The sequence below is a fragment of the Littorina saxatilis genome, linkage group LG15 (genome assembly GCF_037325665.1).
Source record: "Littorina saxatilis isolate snail1 linkage group LG15, US_GU_Lsax_2.0, whole genome shotgun sequence".
Taxonomy (NCBI): Eukaryota; Metazoa; Mollusca; class Gastropoda; order Littorinimorpha; family Littorinidae; genus Littorina; species Littorina saxatilis.
Window position 1 is genome coordinate 24249284 of NC_090259.1, and position 17676 is coordinate 24266959.

The window sequence follows — 17676 nt, forward strand, 5'->3', positions numbered from 1 at the left end:
AGGTGAGGTGAGGTAAACAATGAGCAACTAGCTGTATACGTATATCATAGTCACTTACGCTCATAAACACAGCGCACGCAAACAGTTGCATACCACACACACACACACACACACGTAACATATTGTATTGCTGCCTGGGTGACCACCTCTCGACCACAACCACCTGCCAAATAAGACCATCCTAAAATATCCCCGATGGTTTTTTCCTTCTATATGCTTTACCTTTCCATAGCAACCACCTGTCTCTAAAGACCCCTTTTGGTCGGTCCCTTGGTTGGTCGCTTTGGAAAGGTTTGATCGCAATAAGATTGGTAAAGAAACAAACAAATCGTGTGCATATAATACAAGATATAAAATACAAAGGGTGCTTTACCATGAAGGTAGTTACCTATATTGCACATTTTGAACAATAATGTGGGTTTCTGCTTCTTCTGTTTCTTCTTCATCGTTCATGGGCTAAAACTCCGACGTTCACTCATGTTTTTGCACGCATTTTTCGATTTTTAACTCCAAACATGATTTCATGCACAGTTAACTTTATCTGTTTATATCCAAGTGTACCCAAATATAAAATTCAATTTGTTTCCAAAACTCATGCACCACTGGGCAAAAGACAAAAAAAGTGTTCTATATAGTCAATGCTATTACTATTGTCTTCCACAACTTTCATTTGACATAATAATAATAATAATAAAGTGTATTTATATTGCGCCTATTCCTTACAAAAAACAAAAATATTTGGCTCTAAGCGCATTACAACATGTGTAGGGACTTGGTACAATCAAGTCTGACAAATAATAGTTGATTGAACAAAGTGTGGAGACGAAGAAAAGCTGCTGGTAAGGCGCTGAACATCGCTCACTCCTCACATAACATAATATTTGTTGGGTAAATATTGTTAAGTAATTTTCATTGTAATACTCGTAGCCTTGTCTCTTTAACCGATTCAAAACTCATCAGCCAATCTTTCTTGTCAATTTCATAATTAAATTTCCTCCTCCAAAATCCAATTGCACACGGTTCAACAAGTTTCATGCTTACTAATTCTTTTCGGAACTGTTGTGCGTTGTGTACTTTCTTACCACGATAAGAGGGGATATCCATCAAATCAATTTCTTCCTTTCCGTGCATCATCTTATTAATAACATTTACAACAACAGCACGAACCATGTTATATTCCAAAATTCTCTGTGGGGATTTTCCTAAAACATCACAAATGAACTGACAGGAAACAAACTCTTTTCTATGTAAAACATCATATACGCTAACAAGACCCTTTCTTGCCCAATCTTCAAAATACAGTACATTTCCAGCATAAACAAAATATTGGTTATTCCATAAAAGCGGATTAAATAAGTTATCATCAATACATACATTGTTATCAAGCCAGGTTTTCAAGACAGTTTTCCAAAATTTGGATTTGACAAGTTCACTCCCTTTTAATCTTCGAAAATCAACATTTGAATAAAAACATTCACAATTTGAGCCGTACATTGATAACACTGACTTTGGCACATATTTCCACTTATCTGTGACTTCGCGGGATGTCAGTCTGACAGCCCATTGTAATAAAAAGGAAAGCTGCATATGTTTCAAATCAATCATATATAAGCCACCATTTTCTATTATAAGGATATCAACAGACTGCAAATTAACCAAAGAGATAACGATAACGTATAACACAATCAAGAAAATCGTGCGGTTGGTTAGTGTTTTGTATGAAAGCAAACACTGAAAATGACGTCAAAAATAGCGGTTTTTTGGTGACATGCTTAAATCTTGATTTTAAGTATCCGTGTGGCTGCTAATGAAATGCGACCAAGAACTCCCCGATATACATCTTCGTTGTGTTTTGTGCTAGTGTTACATATGCACTTAGCTGTTTTCCCCTACACATGTTTACAGTGTGCATTTGGATCGTTAAAAAAAACGGTTGCCTACGTAACATTTGGTTTCTAAAACCAACCGCGAACTACGTGAACATGTCTATAACTTCTGCACGCACGAATATGCGACTGTGTGTATTATTAGGCACAACTGATGTGAAATGAACGTGTTAGAATGTGCGAGGTGTAAATTTGATCCGATTTTAATGTGATTTTGCCTTTCGCGTGTTGCCACTAAGCTTCGTTTCTATTTGTTCTGGTTACGCTGGATCGTTAAAAATGATATTTGTCACTTATCAACGCATCAAACTTGGTGTTTCTTTCGCATGTGATGCTCTTCAGCATCGCTGAAAGGTTTTTCCATCAAAAAAAAATCCATGTATTTTTGGAACACAGCAGGCGTGGAGCGTTTTATGAGTCGTTACCAACTAGGGACGAATGTTACGTAGGCAACCTTTTGCGACTGTTCGCTCTTAAAGTTAATATTTTTTAAAAGTTTGACATTTCAATGTTTTATTTTGTGATAGACGTGTTCGGTGTCTCTTTGTCAAGTCTTAGGCTATTCTTTGTAGTCTAGTCCTGTTCAAGTTGTAAGAGTTAAGGGAAAAAACCATTAACTTTTCATCAAAATTGGAACACACTCGACTATATTTTCTTTCCAAAAACGATAAATCGAAGAAAATCAGATTAAATGCTGTTGCGAAATAGATATGTGATTGTAGATAAAAGACATGTGTATTTTTGTGCCAAATATCATGCATTTCTGATGTATGATGTTGCTGTAAAACCGTTTCCTAGAAATCCAATATGGCGGCTGTTTCCATAGCAACGCCGTTCTGTGTCCATTAATATTTGCACATTTTTCATTGATTGTTATAAGTCACTTCAATGACTACCAAGAACACTAGGTTATTCCATGTATTCTCCAAGTTTAATTTTAGTGCCACACATCGCCTTAACACTAAATTTGTATGAATTTTGGGCAAATAATTTCTGATCGAGGCTGAATTTCTTCCCAACTAAGAAAATTGTAATGACAAATTCAAACATGATTTTATTGTATTTTTGATCAGTTCCCGAATAAAATAGATATAGATATATGTCATGGTTGCTTTAACAATTTGCACAAATATTAGGCAAAACTGTATTCGCGGAGACGCGCTCACCGTCTCAACCTTCGGGTTTCGGCTAACCTAGCCTTACTTGTCTCTATGATAACCTGATTCTGGGCATTCAGTGTACATTTTGTAGCTACATGTTGACTCAATGTTATTTATTGACTCACACGAGTGGATTTGTTTGTTACTTCACACAGACGATGTTTGTTTGTTGTTTGACACAACCAAAAGATACGTTTTTGTTACCTATAACTTGTTCAGTTTGTTTCCCCTGACTGCATTTTGTTCGGAATACGCTCTAAATGTGAAGCAAAAAAAGCTTGTTACTATATACTATGGCTTTTTGTTATCTGTCTTGTGTGTTTAGATCCCATGTTAGTTCAACATGTGTGATGTTACATAACTTTCCGACCACCCCTCGTATCCAAAAAGATTAAACTTATCTTTTGTTTAGCATGGCAACGTGACATATGTCTATATCTTTCACATAAACCGTAATAACAACCTATTCAGACACTTTCAATTTCCATGATGCATGTCACACTTTTGGTACACAGCTTTATGGAATGACCCATATACGACTTGTGTCTGTCTGTGTGTGTGTGTGTGTGTGTGTGTGTGTGTGTGTCCGCGATGCACGCCCAAGGTTCTCGATGGATCTGTTTCAAATTTGGTGGGTATATTCAGGTAGACCCCGGACACAACCTGCTCGATGAAATATTTCAACACGTGCTCTCAGCGCACAGCGCTGAACCGATTTTGGTTTTTCTCTGGATCCATTCCCAGTAACTCTTCCTTATCTTCTCCAGTGTTTTCAGCGTTTATCTCCCTTCTTTCGTGTGGCGTCAATCCATATTCCCGTTACTACGTTACTATTTTTAGAATGTCACTGCACTGTCCAGAACGCTTTCATTGCACCCGTAAGTTGTCCTTACTGTAAAAGTGAAAAGGTCGAATCAATTTATAGCCACGCGAAAAATACACTGTCATCTATCTCTATATATTTATAGATATAGATACATATAAAACATCAGAAATTGTGAAAGAAACAATTGAAAGTCAGCAGAGACTTTCTTTATATATATATAAAAATATATATATATCTATATGTGTCTGGTCTAGGTACAAATACAATGGTCCTCCTCAGGACTAGATTACCTTGCGATACGTCCCCCACAAAGGGACTTTGCTCTGTAAATCTCGGTCCCCCTTGAGGAGGGTCTGATGCTCCCAATAGGCTGTCTGTGAAGGGATACTTACTTCTCTCTCTATCTCTGCTAAGAGATTTTAACAAATCTCGGAAGAAAGTCTCTGCTGACTTTCAATTGTTTCTTTCACAATTTCTGATGTTTTATATATATATATATATATATATATATATATATATATATATATATATATATATATATATATATATATATATATCCCATGACCTCCCTTCTTTGTCTCTGTTACTTCAGTATGGGTATATATGTTGTATTTTTATAGCTCAATAAATACATCATGGACTCAAAAAAATATATGATAGTGCAGATTCCGATTTGGGCGAAGAACTACTTTGCTCCCGACCTTTGACCTCGCGCCGAACAATGTGACACATTTGTATGAAGTTCCAAAATCGTATTGCACGGCTCAGAAAACCATATCAGTTGCACGCAAAAATGAATCTCAGAACTGATCTGATGTATGAGATGCAATAAGCAAACGTTTCTTTCATTATGAAAGCAATGCAGGTGGGAAAAAACGAACATTCAACTTACAAGATAACCAGATGCTAGCGAACAAAAACACGAGTACCCTCCCCTTGCTTCGTTAGCAGACGACTTTTGAGAATCTGTCAGACCGTCCTTACCTGGCACGGTTGGGCTTCGCTATCATCAGCTGTTTCACGTGTTTTGCGAGCAAGTCTACTCTTTTGCCTGGCTCTGCAGTAAGTCCACATTGGCGATGAAGGTATCTAAGAACTTAACATGTGTGTATTTTTCCGTAATCCAGTCATATTCTTTCAAAATGCAATCAAGCGGCGGTGACAGACTTGGGTCCTGTTTTCATCGCATCAATACCAGTTTAGGTTCATGCAAACACACTCGCAAAACAGTTTATCATGTAGATACATTTCAAATAGGGAGCAAATGGTTAAATCTACATATGTGTTCCCTAAAATTTGCTTCTCTGTCAATAAGACTAATTGTATAATAATGCGTTCGAAAAAAACAACGTGGAATCGATTCTGAATCGAGTCGAGTAAGCCAAATGGGGGCCAAACCGGTTTCCCCGTTCCGCCGACCTGAAACGCAAAAGAATTGTGCGCTTCAACTAAATGGATTTCTATACGACTTCATTACTTTCTTGCAACTTATGAACCTTTACTTAACGCTTTTAAACGGTCTGAAAGTAGTGTTACCGCGTACTTATAGATGCACTCATTCGTTTTATTTTTTCAGCGACGGTCACTTAGTTTAAGGTTGCAAAAAGGCCATGTCTCGCTGAAAACACTGTTTCACACTCCACAGATCGCAAAAGTGCCGCTAGTAGTCTACACTTTGTGTTTGATGGTAGAATGGGATATACAGATTACAACACTCGTGGTTTTTTATATGGCTTGTATTTCAGTCAAGACCCAGCGGGAATATCAATCGAGAGCCACTCGCCAAAGGCTCGTGTCTCCCGATGATATTCATCCGCTGGGTCTTGACTGAAATACAAGCCATATAAAAAACCACTCGTGTTGTAACCTATACATATATATATATATATATATATATATATATATATATATATATATATATAAATATATATATACGGCTTCTCTGTGTGTGTGTGTTTGTGTGTGTGTGTGGGCAACACCTGTGGATTGTAGAGTTCTGTTTGTGATGTGGTCTGGCGGCTTTGGTGTGTCTGTATGTTCAGGCCTTCCTTCGAGAAGCCATAACAGTTATTCTCACTCCCGTTTGAGTGGACTTCGCCTTCAAAGGTGATTGTGGTGTTTCGACACTCGGTTACATTTGGCGTCGTCGACAGCGATGGGACTCGACATGAAACCACTGAATCATTTTAGTGCTGTTCCCATTCCACCTGGGAGGGACCTAAGCTTGGCGGGTCCATGGTTCGGAACTTTGGGGACAAAGTTCATTCAAAGGGGGTCGAGTGTGACAGGGAGACTACCGTCGCCCTTCACAGCAGACTCTGCAGAGTTGTTCGCCTTAGAAGTTGTGGGCTTTCCTTGCATGTACCCGTAAGTTGTCCTCACTGTAAAAGTGCAAAGGTCGAATCTATTTATCGAAAAATCCACTGTCATCTATCTCTATATATTTATATATATAGATAGATATATACGGCTTCTGTGTGTGTGTGTGTGTGTGTGTGTGTGTGTGTGTGTGTGTGTGTGTGTGTGTGTGTGTGTGTGTGTGTGTGTGTGGAGGCAACATCTGTGGATTGGAGTTCTGTTTGTGATGGGGTCTGGCGGCTTTTGTCTGTCTGTATGTTCTGGCATTTGAGAAGCCATAACAGATAATATAGGGCTTAGAAATAAGCTCTAAAATTCTCAATCCCGTTTGACAGGACTTCGCCTTCAAAGGTGATTGTGGTGAACCGCCACGCTGTCTGTCTCTGTCTCGCGATTCACCCCGGCGAAGCCGGATCTAGTCACATAATATACAAGTATGGACAGATCCCGTTACGGTTGAATTGATCCCCAGCACGGAAAGTACTGCACTTATGATGGTGGCAGCTGTCGAGTAATGGTACCCAGCTCCATGCTCGGATGAAGTTATTTGTCCGTGTCTCCAAACAGTCGCGTGATTTCTCGATTTTCCCCCTCTATTTTTGTGTGTGACTTTTCAAGTGACGCCGCGCCGAAGAATCCATATTAGAAGGTAAAGCCAAACAATTGTTTTAAGCAGGGGGTGTCATGCCTCGTAAATATGTCGTTTCTGTTATAGAATCGTAAGAATCCCGATGGTGCGGTTTGAACAGCTGTGAAAGTGCAAAATTAAGGATAATAAAATCATTATTCAGTTGGGAGTTGGGTGTAGGGGGTGATGGCTTGGTACAGGTGCTAATAGGGTAGAGCACTTGACTTTCGATCCTCATGCAACGGTTTTGAATCCAGTGTACGTAGCACGAGCAAATTATTACTCCTCACGACAAGTACTGTAGGCTTACTCCCCAGTCAAAATGTCGAACGGACATTTTACTCCCTTTTCGAAAAAAAAGTACTACACTGTACTATGTCGGTGAGCGGTAGAGGTCTATAAGTTTTAAAACCACATGAGGTTTTGCTATTACTACAATGATCAGAACCGAAACTAGGTTTTTCAAAAAATAGGAATTCAGTAACAACTTTTTAGTGAAACCATTTGACATTTTCTAAATTTTCAGACACATTCGATAACGTTGCAATAAAACTTTCCAGGTAAGCTATTGCAAACTAAAGTATTTTCTTGTGGTCACTACGTATACAAACAGTGCTCAGTTGTTAGACTAATCCTAAGGGATCTTAAATTAATTTAAAAAAATACTTTTTTTCAAAACACCATGATTGTGTTTCAACAAAAATCTTCAAGAGAGAACAAGTCGCGCGAAGCGATATAAACACATTTAGTCAATCTATCGGCATCAAACTAAAAGATCAAATCAAGATCAATCAAAAACCAGTCATCGGCGAGACTACATTCAGATAGTCTTGGCTAACCATCCGCGAAGCCCGAGACGGGTCACGCTCGTCTCCGTAAAGTATGCGACAATTATACTCAACCCATTTTCTTTAATTCTGAGCGCGATTTTAAAGTAAACATAACATATCTATATATTTTTAATGTTAGGAGAAGATGAGAAACACAATGCAGTAATTTGTTTTTATCCGTAAGTAAACATTCGCTTTTAATGACAATTTTAATGAACAAACTAATGAACTAATTTTTAAGCTTCCGAGCTGAAATGCAATCCCATAGTCCGGGCTTTGTGGAAGTTTGCTTGACTAAAATTTCAGTCAATTTGATAAAAAAAAATGAGGATGTGACAGTGCCGCCTCAACTTTTACAAAAAGCAGGATATGACGCCATCAAAAACATTTATCGAAAAAATGAAAACGAAAATCTGGGGATATCATACCCAGGAACTTTCATTTGAAGTTTAATGCAGATCGGTCCTGTATTTTTTGTCCGGAATCGCTCTACACACACACACACACACACACACGCACACGCACACACACACATATATACACACACGCACACGCACACGCACACATACACCACAGCCCTCGTCTCGATTCTCAGTCTATGTTAAAACATTTAGTCAAAACTTGACAAAATGTAAAAAGTAGGCTACAAACGAACATACATTTGTACCAAAGGATGGTTGTACGATACAATAGTCATTGCGACATGCAACACTTTATACACTGTCTTGAGATCCTAATTAGTTTAAAGAAATCGTTTCTCTTCGATCTAGCAAGATACTTTTCAAGGACCAACTATGCCAAGGGAAAAGTGCTATCGAACTTACGTAAATGGTGGTCGCACAGAGCAACGGAGCAGCAGACAACCCAGCAGACGGACAAAACGTTTTAGCATCAACAGATCTTAAAGGCACAGTACGCCTCCCGTAAACCACCACAGATACTGTCAGGCTTTTACACACAGTAAGCCTCCCGTAAACCACCACAGATACTGTCAAGCTTTTACACACAGTACAAACACCCTTTCGTTTAAACACTCACCGCTTGAGAACATCCTAGGTTCCCTACGAAAAGAGCGAGCAATTTTCAAAGAATTAATTTTGCGGATTGTCTGATCAGACAATCGGACCGTGGTGCGTTTTAGCGCTAGACCTAACTTTTAAAATCTAAATAATAAATTGACAGCTTGTTACACAAACATTCTTAAATCATAAAATAATTCTTTTTTTCATCAAGACAAGATCAGTACAATTCAAAAAAGAAAAGCCCGGAAGCAGGGTCACGCAAGGTCGTGGTTCTCTTTACTTATCTACTGATACTCCCAAATTCGCTAGCCCCTGTTCCTCCGAAAACGGCGTATGGCTGCCTAAATGGCGGGGTAAAAAACGGTCATACACGTAAAATTCCATTCGTGCAAAAAACACGAGTGTACGTGGGAGTTTCAGCCCACGAACGCAGAAGAAGAAGAAGAAGAAGAAGAAGAAGAAGAAGAAGAAGAAGAAGAAGAAGCTAGCCCCTCACATCATCAGAATAATCAATTTGACAGTTGCATCGTATTTACTTCGAAAGACTCATCCACATACTTCTGTTACTATTCGTATCTTTACAGTCGATACCACTAAAGTGTGTAATACGGGGTAAGACTCCCAAATTTAAGACCCCATCCTCCCGATTTAAGACCACCCCCCTCCCCCTATTCAGACCTTGGTTTTGCTGTTTATAATCTCAATACATTTACCTCCATTTTATGATTTACCCCTTTTTCGAACCTCATTTTCTCAGATTTGTTTAACGAAGGCGGAAGAGAAAACACAAACATATTGTTTATTAGCTAAAAAAAAAAAAGGTGTGGTTAAGGTAACATAGCCACAAAAAAAATAGGGTAGGAAGGTAGGCAATCACTTTTTTTTAAAACTTTTTTTCTAATGTGTACAAATTAAACCTACTTGACAGGTAAATAAGTGTGTGACTCGAGCGCTGTCGTTTTCATTGCGTTTTCTGCACTCGGGTTTTTGTTTTGTTTTTGTTGTTGACAAATGTATTAAAAAGTTATAGGGTCGGCCCCTAAAAATAGGGTAGGTCGGGTTACCGTAACCACACTTTTTTAAAATTTTTTTAGGCCTTAGCTCCACAAAAAGAAAGAAACAGCCGAGAAATGACAGAAAGAAGAGAGATCTATATTTGTTTGTGTTGGGGAAGACTGCCGTCTAAAAGATTTTACGGTAATTGGATCGCTAAGGCTTCGAATTTTCCATATTTTTTCCTGTCCATTCGTCTCTTTGTTTGCCGAATACAACATGTTCATATTCGCAAGCCAGGCATTAGGTCAGAGAGTTGTTGCAGTTTGTTACCAGACCGACAAATAGTGTTGAGGTGAATAAGGAAGTACTTGAAGTAAGCGGCCCTTGCACCGTGTGTGAGGAATTTAAAAACACGACGGAGTGAAGGGTTGAGGTAACACGTCGGCGGTGTAAGAGTGTAACAATGCAATAAATACCATGTCGGTGGTGTAAGCCGAGTGTAACAGTGCAATAAATACCATGTCGGTGGATGGGGGGGGGGGGGGGGGTTAGGAGGTGCAAAAGCCTGCATTTTCAGGTCAATTGCCTCTTGGGTGTACTTTATATGATGGCTCAGATACGGTTTCCATTAAAATGTCCCAGTGCGGTGGCACATAAAACGTCTTTGCCACGTTGCCGGAAGTGCAAGTGGCTGCAGGATTACACGTAACCAATCCACACACCAAGGGGTAGCGCGCGTTGGTTGTCGCTAGCTTTCCACTGCGTGGAAGCAACCCAAATTTTTAAGCAATGTGATAATAAAGTTATGAAAACAGAAAAAAAGGAAATGAGATAAAGGTGTGGATTTACTTGTTAAAAATAACCCACACTATCAACATACAGCCGCACTCGCCTAAACGAAACACGCTTAAGCAAAAAACTCGGATATCTGAAACCAAAACCAATTCCCCGCCAGACCTCTTTGTAAGACTATTTCTAATTCGGATAAGCCAAACTCTGTCAAAAAATAGCTAACTCAAACACGGACATCTCAAACGTGATTTTGACAGATAAGCCAAACTCTAAACACTGTCGGAGAGACATATTTTTTATTTTTCCTTGAAAAACACGTCAGGAAGATAAGCATATTTCGTCACGGCTATAATTATCCTACGGAAACGAACACGTCACCTGTTTTTGAGTATGCGGGGAAACTGATGACGTGTGCCACATTGACCAAGAAATACACGTGTCACGTGATGCGACGTTGAAATCCTTGTTGCAGTGTTCAAAAACGAGTGGCTCTCATACAAACCTATTTTTCCAATCGAAGGAAGAGATCTTTGTGAAGAACAAATCTATCTGAGGAATGTATGTGCTCATTTTGAGCGAGTGGTGAAGATCAAACCACAATAAACATGCAGCGAAACAAAACATTTGCGTCAATCTACGTTTACGGAGATTTGATCTTGATTTATGACCACAGAGACAAATGTGACCCAGTTTCACGAAACCAGCTACAGCTAAAAACCCCAGCCTGGGCCCTATCTGGGTTAATTTGGGATTGTTGTTGATTCTGAAAGCTGAGTTTCTCCTCTTTCGAATGGTATACTTTATTATAACATATTCGAACTATAAATGTCTTTAAAACGATGTTTTATTGCCCTATCTTATCTTTCTTTTGTCTTAAACTTTCAACAATGAGGGGTAATCTATGACGGCTTACTAGTGCCAAAACCTGGGGTTACCCATTATCACGTGATAATTACTAATTAACGCTGTCAGTTACTGTTTTCACTCGTTAGTTACTCATTTTCACGGGATAATTAGTAATTTTCACGGGAAAATGACTAATTTTTAGTTTTGGCACTAGCAATCCGTCAGGAAGTGAGCCAAAACTAAAAATTAGTAATTAACAGGTGAAAGTTAGTAATTTTCCCGGGAAAATGAGTAATTAACACGTAAAAATGGTATAATTACAATTATGAGGTTTTGGCACTAGAAAGCCCTATGACGGCTTACTTGTGCCAAAACCTGGGGTTACCCATTATCACGTGATAATTACTAATTAACGCTGTCAGTTACTGTTTTCGCCTGTTAGTTACTCATTTTCACGGGAAAATTACTAATTTTTAGTTTTGGCACTAGCAATCCGTCAGGAAGTGAGCCAAAACTAAAAATGAGTAATTAACAGGTGAAAGTTAGTAATTATTCCGGGAAAATTAGTAATTTTCCCGGGAAAATTAGTAATAAACACGTGAAAATGGTAATTATCAAGGGAAAATTACTAATTTTCCCTTGATAATTACAATTATGAGGTTTTGGCACTAGTAAGCCGTCATAGTAATCGACCCATTTTTGGCATGGGATTACTGAAAGTATCCCTCGCAGGGCCTCACTGTATCGCATATGAATGGAAAGGTTATCGCGTCACCTTTGACGAGGGCCCCAAAGGGGGGGGGGGGGGGGGGGGGGGGTATCATCACGATCACGGGAAGGGAAATTTTAGCTTTCACGATCACAGTTACCTTGATTTTTGTTTTCACGATCACGAACATCAGTGGCAAATCACGGTCACGGCAAAACTTGCATGTACAGAAAGCATGTGTCAAAGTAAACACAACCACACAGTAATTCGCTCCTCTGGATCTATTGTTTATTCAACACAAAGTGAGAACTGTTGCACTTTTTTATTATCATTTTTTTAATTCTCTTTCATACACACATAGAAATACATATCATGATTTGTAATCAGTAACAAGAATGTTGTTTTCATTGTTTTCTCTCTCTCTCTCTCTCTCTCTCTCTCTCTCTCTCTCTCTCTCTCTCTCTCTCTCTCTCTCTCTCTCTCTCTCTCTCTCTCTCTCAGCCTGAGCCTGCGAAGCAGGCGAGCCAACTAGGGGGGTCCGGGGGCATGCACCCCCGGATTTTTTTTCAAAAAACGGTTAAAATCTGTGCAATCTGGTGCATTCTGGGCATCATTTTCATGGCTGTAATAGTGTTGTGATCTTGTTAAAAATCCCATTTTAGCCTCTCCCACCACCATTCAACACACCTCCAAACTGGTGAAAACAACACTACTGTGCGCTGGTTTCATTGAGACCGGCGCCCGGTCGCGTTGCGCGATATTCACACAGATCGTTTTTGCGGAAATGTTTCAACTTCACCGGAATAAATTTGACTTTACCGGATTTTGAAAACGGCTTTATCGGATTTCCGGCAATTACCGGAAAAGTAGCATGCCTGACAAAATCCCCAACGAACATGACTTTGATCGTCTTTGACATGAGGATCAAGTGACCCAAACTGGCACGTCTCCCCGCCATTGTTTCTGAATTTAACCCATTGTTGATATTAAAGTTTACAGGTGCTAAAATAAATCCAAGCTTAATGCAAAGAAGCGACAAGTAGAATCTATGCCAAGCGTGTCCACGTTGCTGGGATGAAAAACACATTTATAGTTTCGGTTTTGGCTACACGCACACTCGATCTCGAGCCAGTCAAGGTCACACTGAGCGAGTGACAGCCGGACGTGGCAATGTCGACAATGTCAATGATCTCACTCAAACTCAAAGATCTTGAACAAATTTCAAGATCTTAGCCTACATTCAGAACAGTCATAGAGCAACATAGATCAACATACCTTGATATTTCGTCTTCGGAAAGACCGACCCGTAACCTGACCTTTCCACCAAGGAAGGCATTCTCGCCGCCTGCTTTGGTCTGGCTTGAATCCACAAAATATAACAGAAGTTCGATGACAGTACCGCTGCACGCCATTTTTGATCTTCGAATTCGAATTTGACTGAATGCACTCAAAACTTTTGCACGAAGCCCTTCCATTGGATGAAGTTTGGCAGACTTTTGCAATTTGCCTTCTGATTGGATCTCTTTTTTTGTGTGATTGGTTCTCTTAAAGGGAAGCAATCGCTGTCAAAATCATATTTCTGAATGTGTTGTTGCTTCCCTTCAATCGGGATTGGCTCCTTGACGAATAGAGGATCATAGAGTGATACAGCTGTGAAAAATGTACGTTGAAAATAAAATGCTTTGCAATAATGCCCATCACGATCACGAAAACAAATGACGATCACGATCACGAGACTTGATTTTTTTGTCATCACGGATCACGGGCAAAGTCCCATCACGATCACAGAAATGGAAATTTCGGCAATCACGGTCACAGAAAGGTCAAAAAACGCCAATCACGATCACGGTTTTAAACCCTTTGGGGCCCTCTTTGACCTCAAGTGTGTGCCAACTTTGTATGTGAATGTGCTTCTCATTTGAAGGCTTTTTTTCTCAAAATGGCCGCCGGGACCGTCTATACTTTGAAACCCCATATTTCAGTGAGTTTTGAAGCTACAGGCATAAAACGTATATCAATTTAAAAGGAATGATGTGAAGAATATGGATATGCTAATAGCTCAATTTGCAAAAAATAGCACTGGTTTTGTGGTGCCTGGTCACAAATTGTCTAATTTTGTTTCTTTTCTTTCTTTAATGGAGAGGGTTTCATTAAACATTACTTGGAATCCTTTTAACAAAAGCGCAGTTGCTTGTAAAATCTTTGGTTTTGTTTCTGAGATGTGTCACTGTTTTCACCATTTATTTTCACAGTTGGCTTTGAGGTATTAATAAAGCTCCACTGAAGAAAGCACTTGTAGCTTGTCACTGTTTTGATCTTATTCATTTAAACACACACACACACACATATACACACACACACACACACACACACACACACACACACACACACACACACACAGAAAAAGAAAAAGAGAGAGAGAGAGAGAGAGAGAGAGAGAGAGAAAGAGAGAGAGAGAGAGAGAGAGGGAGAGAAAGAGAGAGAGAGAGAGAGAGAGAGAGAGAGAGAGAGAGACATTCCAAGTGATTTTACAACTTATCCTGAAAAAAACTCGCTTAAGCCGAACTGCAAAGTAATTTCTCGGGAAAGGTTTGGCTTATCCGAACTCGGATATGCACAAACTCGGATAAGCGAAACGATTTTTCATTCCCCGGGCGAGTTCGGCTCAAGCGTGTTTGACTGTATAACATTTAAGTAAAACAATTATACAATCGTCATACATTCATCATACCAAAAATATGTTGTTGTATGCAAAACTAATAGCTATTATGCTATATGACGAATTACATTTTTGTTCTTGTCCATAGTTCCAAGAGTGTGAAATCAGTTATTCTTATGGAGAGTAGACACAAGAACAAACGACAGCCACATTTTATCATTAGGCCCAAAAAAAAGAGGTCTGTTTACGGTAACATAGGCCAAAAAAATAGGGTCGGTAGGTCGGGATTTTTTTTTTTCCCCAAAAAACCATATTTTTACGTTATTTTGCAAAAAAACAAAGAATTTTTTTTTTCTTTCCAAATGCCAAAAAAAAGTCTAGGGTCGCTCGAAAAAAATAGGGTCTGTCGGGTTACCGTAAACAGACCTCTTTTTTTTTTTGGCCTTATCATTATGATTTTGTGACGGCTGTCTTTGTTTAGGCAGATCTGAGACAGAACTGTTTTCATTGAAAGGACTGCGTGTGTGAAGGCAATGTACCTAAAAATGCAAGCTTTTGCAACTTTCCATACGTGAACGTATCGTACATCACTCGTGAAGCAGGGCGGGGATGTAGCTCTTCGGTAGCGCGCTGGATTTGTATCCAGTTGGTAGTTGTCAGCGTGAGTTCGTCCCCACGTTCGGCGAGAGATTTATTTCTCAGAGTCAACTTTATGTGCAGTCTCAGTCTCCTCGGTGTCCGAACACCCCCGTGTGTACACGCAAGCACAAGACCAAGTGCGCACGAAAAAGATCCTGTAATCCATGTCAGAGTTCGGTGGGTTAAAGAAACACGAAAATACCCAGCATGCTTCCTCCGAAAGCGGCGTATGGCTGCCTAAATAGCGGGGTAAAAGTGACGGTCATACACATAAAAGCCGTGGGAGTTTCAGCCCAGGAACGAAGAAACAAACTCGTGCGGCAGGGCAAGCACATGTGCAAATAATGAAAGGCGTGTCCCGCTCCAATATGCACAATAAAGTCATTGTTATAGCTGTCGGGAAATCAATCCCGCGTCAGTGACGACATCAAGACCTGTGTAACTGCTGCACGTGTGTACACACTGTTATGGGAAAGGAACATATATGTAATTATACGTTAACATGCCCCAGTGTTCGCACGGCTTTCGTTTCTGGTGCTATCCTGCCCATCAAATGGTTAATACAATACATTGATGTCATTCAAATGCTCCAAACAGCTGGCCTTATTCATAATCCAAAGCGAAGTTGCTCAAAGCGATCTATAGTAGTGTCTATCTTTATGTATACACAGCAAAACTCTCTACCACTACTTTGACGAATTGATTTTGTTGCTGAAGAGCTGCGCGATCACGATCACTCTGTAGGCTACATGCACATTATACAGACTTGTTTATTTGACCTATCTGAAGCCCTTAATTAGCTGTACACATAATAATAATAATAACTGGACATTTTTAAGTGCCTAACCTATGGCTCTAGGCCCTTTACAAAAGAACTTACATACTTAAACGAAAACAAAACAAAACAATAGTGAATACTGAATATGTTGTGTTGTCCAAAAATACAAGTTCCAGTCCATTATCCTAACCTCACCTTTCTTTATAATTTTGTTAATTACCGGCACGGTTGGCCTAGTGGTAAGGCGTCCGCCCTGTGATCGGGAGGTCGTGGGTTCGAACCCCGGCCGGGTCATACCTAAGACTTTAAAATTGGCAATCTAGTGGCTGCTCCGCCCGGCGTCTGGCATTATGGGGTTAGTGCTAGGACTGGTTGGTCCGGTGTCAGAATAATGTGACTGGGTGAGACATGAAGCCTGTGCTGCGACTTCTGTCTTGTGTCAGTGTGGCGCACGTTATATGTCAAATCAGCACCGCCCTGATATGGCCCTTCGTGTTCGGCTGGGCGTTAAGCAAACAAACAAACAAACAAACAAATTGTGTTAATTCTTGATTTTGGAACATTACCAATCACTCTGTTTCGGTGTTTTGATACTTAGACGAAATAAAACTTTCTTCAGCTGTACGTACGGACCAAATGTTTTTCTTCTCCTGTAGCTGTAGTTTAGAGGCAGAGTAAGCCTCCCGTAAACCATCACAGATACGGCCAGGCTTTTACACACAGTACAAACACCCTTTCATTTAAACACTCACCAATTGAGAACATCCTAGGTGCCCTCCGTAAAGAGCGAACAATTTTCAAAGAATTTATTTTTGCGTGGTTTATCTTACCCCTGAGCCATCGTGAACCCGTGTGATCCAGTTTTCCCTTTTCACAATGCAGTCGTCATAGTTAGTCATTTGAATGCGACTCGACGTGAGCTTATCTACAATAGCACGGTTTTTTTATGCACGAAACAACGGCTGTGGTTCACAAGAACTCTAGCGATGGCTTTTGACTGTTGAGAGGAACGGCGATTTCACTGATAAACCGGCCGTCGTCTGCTACGACCCTTGCGTGACCCTGCTTCCGGGCTTTTCTTTTTTTATTTAAACTTTCACAACTTCGAATTGTTCTGATCTTGTCTTGATGAAAAACGAATTCTTTTATGATTAAAGAATGTTTGTGTAACAAGCTGTCAATTTATTATTTAGATTTTAAAAGTTAGGTCTAGCGCAAAAACGAGGCGCCGTTGTTGTTAACGGAACAAGTCTACGAAAATAAATTCTTGGAAAATGTCTCACGCTCGACAGAAAGCAGCCAGGATGTTCCCGTTCGGTGAGCGTTCAAATGGAAGTATGCTTGTACTGTATTTAGACGCTCGGGGAGCTCTGTGATGGTTTACGGGAGGCTTACTGTGCCTTTAAGCTTTCATATTCTGTACGGAAAGCCGTTTGGCTCATAACTACGCGCGTGTTTAAATATTTATGACGCGCGTATGAAATTATTTACGACGCACGTATTAAACATTTATTACGCGCGTAGTTGTGAGCCAAACGGCTTTCCAT

At 39.9% G+C, this 17676-nt stretch overlaps 1 protein-coding gene across 2 annotated transcripts in view; it reads right to left on the minus strand.

The window, feature by feature from the left end:
- LOC138948895 (uncharacterized) overlaps window positions 1–17676 on the minus strand; it is a 46852-nt gene that overhangs the window by 4660 nt on the left and 24516 nt on the right. The window lies entirely within an intron of this gene.